The sequence below is a fragment of the Littorina saxatilis genome, linkage group LG17, assembly GCF_037325665.1.
Source record: "Littorina saxatilis isolate snail1 linkage group LG17, US_GU_Lsax_2.0, whole genome shotgun sequence".
Classification (NCBI taxonomy): Eukaryota; Metazoa; Mollusca; class Gastropoda; order Littorinimorpha; family Littorinidae; genus Littorina; species Littorina saxatilis.
The window spans coordinates 70,836,947-70,843,752 of record NC_090261.1 but is presented as its reverse complement, the minus strand read 5'-3'; the positions used below and the strand labels follow the sequence as shown (position 1 = coordinate 70,843,752).

At 41.1% G+C, this 6,806-nt stretch overlaps 1 protein-coding gene across 1 annotated transcript in view; it reads left to right on the top strand.

Annotated features, from left to right (window-relative positions):
• The first annotated feature begins 720 nt into the window (after window positions 1-720).
• Window positions 721-6,806, top strand: part of LOC138952400 (insulinoma-associated protein 1-like) — a 13,547-nt gene continuing 7,461 nt past the window's right edge. The window contains exon 1 of the mRNA XM_070324067.1: window positions 721-1,598. The gene's annotated coding sequence lies outside the window, so the exon portion shown is untranslated. The remainder of the gene's footprint in view (window positions 1,599-6,806) is intronic.

Here is a 6,806-nt window from a genome sequence, read left to right as displayed (position 1 = left end):
AGCCACAGCTGATCACGCAGAGAGAGAGAGAGAAAGAGAGAGTGACGGAACCGCGACAAGTTTTTGTCCCCTCTTTCAAATCCACAGCCGTTATTCCGTCGCCGCTATTGTCGTCTCCATCACAGCTACGGCCGTACAGTACCCCTCCCTCGCTCTCTCTCTCTCTCTCTCTCTCGCTCTCTCTCTGTCTCTTTCTATCATAATTTCGTCTCCCACCGCCCTCCTATCCCCACTGTGACAACTTTCAACGCTCGGCTCCTCGTCGAAAGCTAGTGGTGATTGAAGAATGCAAGCGCGTGCCCTCACGAGAATCGGCCAATCAGAGCGCATCAGTGTGTAGAGAAGCGACTTGGGGCGAGTAGAAGCACCTCCCCCACGTTCCGTCAATCCCGCACGTGCCGTCTCCCCTTCGTTCAGAAAAGCTGTCACAGCTGATCGCTGGCTGCACAATCTAGTCTAACCGAGACTACTAACTGGCGCGGGCGGGAGTGTTTTTGAACGGCGTCATTCCTGTGGACAGACTCCCGCGACAAAACAAAGAGTTGTCACCGCGAAGCTCGAAGCGCGTGTCACCAGAGGAGGAGCCTTGGCACGCGACACTTAATGCATATGAATGAGCAGTGCCTTGTGTGTGACAAGAGAAAGAGAGAGGCTAGACTAGAGAGAGAGAGACTATAGAGAGAGAGAGAGCAAAGCGTGCGACTTGACTTGACTCGGCGGTGACTGACTGCTGGCATGACGGAAAGATCGCATGGTACAAGACTTCCAGAGAAAAAAGCACGCGGGTATATAACCCCTCGTACCCCGGACATTCTTTCGGATCCACCCAACACATTGCTCGCTGATGGATCGAGCGAACCGAGCTCTACCGCTACTGCTACTGTTGGTCTGTGACAGCCAAAGAAACATGCACAGTGCGCACGTATGACTCTGAAACCGATCATGTCTTGAACCCTCATTCGATCTGCGGTTCGAGTACTTCACAGACAATGTGAGAAGGACCAAAGAAAACAGCTGAGATTAGTTTTAGTGTTTCCATCACTGCTGTCATCAAATCGATCTTCGGTAGCAGTCAAGTTTCGCTTTTCGTCAGTGCGAGTGAGAAAATTCCTGCGACTATAGGAGAACTGACTACACACCAATGGTGCGATCCCCCTTTCGAACTGGCAGACTTTTCGCTGACCACCTGTAAATAATTTCTAATTTTCTGTTGGTCACTCCAGGGCAGCTGGCCGAGGGGTAGCCTCTACCTCTCTGTTTGTTTGCTTTGTCTATGTGCAATAGAAACTTTTTATTCAGTGTTGTGTAAATATTTTATTCAGTGTTGTGTCTAGTCAGACCTGAAAGTGCCTTATCTTTTTTTCATTCCGACACCGACAGTGCCTTACGCTGGCGTCAATTATTGTTACGCCTTGAACAGTTGAGAGTTGTTAACACGAAAGCACGTGCCTTTTTGTTGTGACAGAGTGACTTCAGTTATCGGTGTTGACAGTGACATTGTGCCTGAATATTTCCGTGTGACTTCGCTTCGAAAGCTGTTGTGGAATTTCTGCGTGTTTTCTGACAGACAGCTTGTCCCCAACAAGAACTGCATGACTGTAAGTATTACATGATAAGAGATGTTGATTGGTTTATTGCCGCTACGACTGTGATATATTACAAAATTGTCTACCATCTGGTGCCTTTTCCTGTCACTTTTTTTGTTTTATGATGTGTTTGTTGTGGCGGTGGTAGTGATGATGATGATGATGATGATGATGATGATGATGATGATGATGAGGATGAGGATACTGATGATGGCGTCTGTTATTGTTATAAGTGCAGTCAGTCAGGCAGTCAGCTAGTCAGTCAGGCAGTCAGCTAGTCAGTCAGGCAGTCAGCTAGTCAGTCAGGCTGTCATGGTCAGTCAGTCAGTCAGCCAGTCAGTCAGTCATTCTTTGATAACATTTAGCAGCAAATAAGTAATCCATACGCGCCCTGTACATTTCTAAGCTGATAGTGTCATGAGTGTTACTTACCCATCCCCTGTTGCAGTCGCTCTATCTTTGCGTCTCCATTATCCACGCAATCCGTGGGATAACTTTTCTGTACACCATCTTTCTCTCCAGAAAATATGTATATGGCGATCCAAGATTTCGGTCGCAAAGTCAAATGCAATTAACAGGACAATTCTGGCGTTCGTTCGACGCAACGTTTAAAGACGTCGGTACAGTGGGTGCTTCAGAGATCGATCACACCCGCGCGTATCAAGCGAATGCGAAGATTTATCAGGAATGTTTTACCGGTGGAAATGATTAAAATGGCATCGAGACAAAATTCGAAATGTTTCTCTTGCGCGCACGGTATGAAAGGTGCTTGCATTTGCATGTACACTACTTTGGGTGTGCACGTTAAAGATCCCACGATTGACAAAAGGGTCTTTCCTGGCAAAAATTGCTTAGGCACAGTTAATAATTGTCTACCTATACCCGTGTGACTTGGAATAATAGGCCGTGAAAGGTAAATATGCGCCGAAATGGCTGCAATTACTGGCCGTATAAAATTTCATCTCACACGGCATCACTGCAGAGCGCCTAGAACTGTACCCACGGAATATGCGCGATATAAGCCTCATTGATTGATTGAAAGTGTCCGAAATTCAATCTAATGACGTGGCTACACTAAACGCCTATGTGAACGTGAAAAGATTTTCAAGTGACAAATGTTCCCCCTTACCCTTTTATCGCAAAAAGTTAAATACAAATATACTAAGAAGAAGAAGAAGAGGAAGAAGAAGAAGAAATGTGGAATACAGCGTCTATTGATGATTGCTAGTATGGATCAATTTGATTTTTATCTTGGTTTTATTTCCTCGTGTGAGGAACTTTGGTACTATTTATTTTGTTGTTATGATGACGACAGCACGTGCGCACAAAATTTGACACAGTTCGAAAGTCGCAAGAGTAATCTTTACTAAATCGCTGTCATATACGTGCACTGAGCTTGCAGTGTGAAGTTCCTGTCCCCATGCATACTACATTTTTTTCACCAACAAGACGTTTGCGGAGAAGAGAGAAAAAAACAACACCATTATTATATGCAACAAGAGAGTGAAATATTATTTGTATGGTTCTGTTCTTGTTTGTGTCTGTTTGGTTTAAACATAAGTTTATTTTAACAAAGGTTACAATCATGACATGTATACAAAGTTCACAGAAACAGCAACAAGCTAGAAGCTTATAGTGGTGTTCCTGCATGACATTACAACATAAGGCGGTAACGGGTGAAAAATTTGTCTCAATAAACCAAATCTATTAATAACGTAATGAACGTTGCATAATGATTATAAAGAAAGACAGTAAAGGAAGGAAGGAGGGAAAGAAGATGAATAAAAGAAGAGGGATGGGTAGGAGATGTGCAGAGGTTTAAGTTGTTGTCCGGCTTGTAGAGCATTTATTCTGACTTACCCAAAGCGGCCTGAACGTTCAATGAACGAGTGTACGGTGGAAAAAATTTTCCTGTTCAAATCTAAAGAATACTGTCTGTCTCCGTTTAAAAGGTGGGGGAGGTGAATTGTGTGATTAGGGAGGGTATGTATAGTTTCTTGACGTGCTTCGCGATAATTTGGACAATCGAATATGAAGTGTTGTACGGATTCGGACGGGAATCCACAGTCACAAGATGCATCTGTAGCAACGTGACGTCTCACTAGATCGTTATTGAGATCACTTATATATAACCTGAGCTTACAGTGAATTATTTGTGACATGCGATCTCCAGAATAAAAATAACACGGCGGACTTAAATCGTTTTTTGACAAAAAGTGCTTAAATTCACTCAGGGAATCACTAAGTTTTATATAGTCTGGTAAAGAATTCCAGAGTTGTGTAGTAGATGGGAGAAATGAGTTTCTATATAATTCAGTTTTAAACGATGGAACTTTCCTGTCTAGAGGTCTGCGCCGGTGATATGGGTTATTAGTTGATATCAATGGTGGCAATATCGCTAATAAGTAGTTTGGCACCTTGCGGTGAACGATCTTGTGAAATAATATCAATTTATGACGTTTTCGCCTCTCTAGTAATGAAATAAAGCCTGACTCATCGTACAATTTTTGATGGCTTGTACCGCGGACTGCTCCAACAATGGTTCGAATTGCATCTAAGTGAATACTTTCGAGCTCGGTGGCTAACTCCTTAGGGCAGTTGTCCCAGAGAACATCAGCATAATCAAAATGTGGCAATATGAAGGATTTATACATTGTTTCTAAAGCTTTTCTGCCTAGTCTATATTTATAAGATCGTAAGCAAGCTACTAGCGTACGGCATTTTGCTATAACAGATTTAATATGTAACTCCCACTTACCGTTATTCTGAATAATAATACCAAGATGTTTATGACTTTCAGTTTCTTGTAAAATTGTGCCACCGAAGTTCAAAGGGATGTAATCTGGATTCCTTTTCCTGCTTATATTCAGAAGTTTTGTTTTACTTTGATTAAATTTAACTTTCCACTGACTAGCCCACTGGTCGATTTTTTCAAGATCTGAGTTAAAAATATCTGTTCGCATCTGAGAATTTTCCAGGCTTAAATACATACTTGTATCGTCGGCAAACAGTTTAATAATGGATTCAACGTTATCAACTATGTCGTTAATGTAAACCAGAAAAAGGAGAGGTCCTAGAATAGAGCCTTGTGGAACGCCTGTTTGCACAGGTAAGTAGCTAGACATACTTCCTTTAAGCACCACTGCTTGTTTTCGATCAGTTAAATAGTTTTGCAACCAATTAAACATCTGACCTCGAATCCCTAGTGCAAATAACTTTCTCAAAAGACCTTTGTGCCAGACTCTGTCAAATGCTTTGGAAATGTCGAAAAAGATTGCCTGGACAGTAATGCTGTCGTCGAGTGACTTGCAAAAGTCGTTATATAGGCATGTTAACTGGTACACAGTGGAGTCACCGGGAATAAAACCAGACTGGGAAGGTGTGATTATGTTATTCGATACAAAATAATCAAACACATGTTTCTGAACACATTTTTCAAGGACTTTACCTACGCAGCTTAAGAGTGAGATGGGACGATAATTTGAACAGTCTCCTTTATCCCCCTTTTTAAATATCGGTGTTATGTGTGCTGTTTTCCATATGCTTGGAAATACGCCCTCATTTAATGATCTTGTAAATAAAATAGATAGAGGTTCTGCTATTATAGGTAAACTTGCAATAAGAATCTTATTATGAATTTTATCAGGCCCGACAGCTTTAGATGTATCAAGACTTTCTATTACACTTTTCACTTCTTCAGAAGTCACGACCATATCGTCGACAAAAAAATCAGCATTATCTATATCGGGAACATTATCGTCTGTGTCGTTTATTTCTGATTGTTTAACAAAAGACATATTAAATAATTCAGCCTTTTCCTGGTCTTCAAAATAGGTTTTACAATCAACTGTTAGTGGCGGGATTTCGTTTTGGTCTGAGCCTTTCTTTGCCATAAACCTGTTAACTAACTTCCACCACTGCTTCTGACCAAATTTCTTTGGATCAGATACGGACCGGTCAAGTTCCTCTAAATATTGTTTCTTTCGCGTTCGAATAGCATCTGTGTATTGGTTCCTTATCTTACGAAAGAGTTCCCAAGCTTGTGGTGTGTCTACATGCACAGCAATAGTATGAATAAATCTTTTTCGGTCTTTTAATTTCAAAATATATGATGTGATCCAGGGTGTGTCTCCCTCCCGAATGGTGACTTCCTTGACAGGCAAGCAGGTTTTCACGATCGAATACAACTGCTCCGAAAAAAGAGAAGCTGCGGTATGAATATCTTCTAAAGTCACTATGTTTGACCAATCAATTTTCTGTAACTCAACTATTAACTTTTGACCGTCTAGTTTGCTATAATCTAAAATCGTTCTTTTTGAGTGTGATCTTTTCTTCAAATGATGCTTTAAATAAACGACTGGTACGGAGTGATCACTACAAATGGGAGGAATAACTTCTACTTTATCAACAATGTCAGTGCTTGGGGTAATAATCAGGTCGATACAGGTGGACGTATCTTCAGTTATCCGTGTGGGACTTGTAACTAGTTGCTTTAAGCTATTCAGATACAAAATGTCTGTGAGTTGCTTTGGTGGGTTGTCATTAAAATCGGAATTAAAATCACCAAGAATTATGAATTTGTGAGGAGTGGCCATAACTTGTTTAATAGAAGAATCGATCAATTGCCAATAAGCAACAGGGGCACTAGGAGGCCGGTAAAACGAGCCTATCAATATAGTTTCTTGATTCAATTTGGTTTCGATCCATGTGGCTTCAAGGTTAGGAATCAAAAGATCTGTTCTCTCTTTACAGCATAAGTAATCTTTAACATATATTGCCACACCACCGTGTGCTCCGTCTGGTCTGTCTCTTCGCACAAGTGGATGGAAACCATTAATATTAAATTGGTCTTGCATCTTACCAGCAGGTAACCAAGTCTCAGATAAAGTTACTATGTCAAAATCTCTAATTTCACTTTCCACAATATCAAGTTTGTTCCTCAAACTTCTGGTGTTTAAGTGTGCTACAATAAGTTCACCTTTTTCTAACGGAGAAACTGGTCCCGGATTCGGATTAATGTCCCCACATAACATCAGTTTCAAGACTAAAAAAACTAATATTACAAAAGAAAACAGCGTACTTATAGGAATCGAGCGTACTTCACGGTTGCTAGTATTTACTGAGTCCTTTTCAGAGTTATTTTGTCGCGATTCGTTGGGACTGTAACTATAGACGAAGTGTAGAGACCATAATACAATAGCTAAGTTCACACCATTTCCT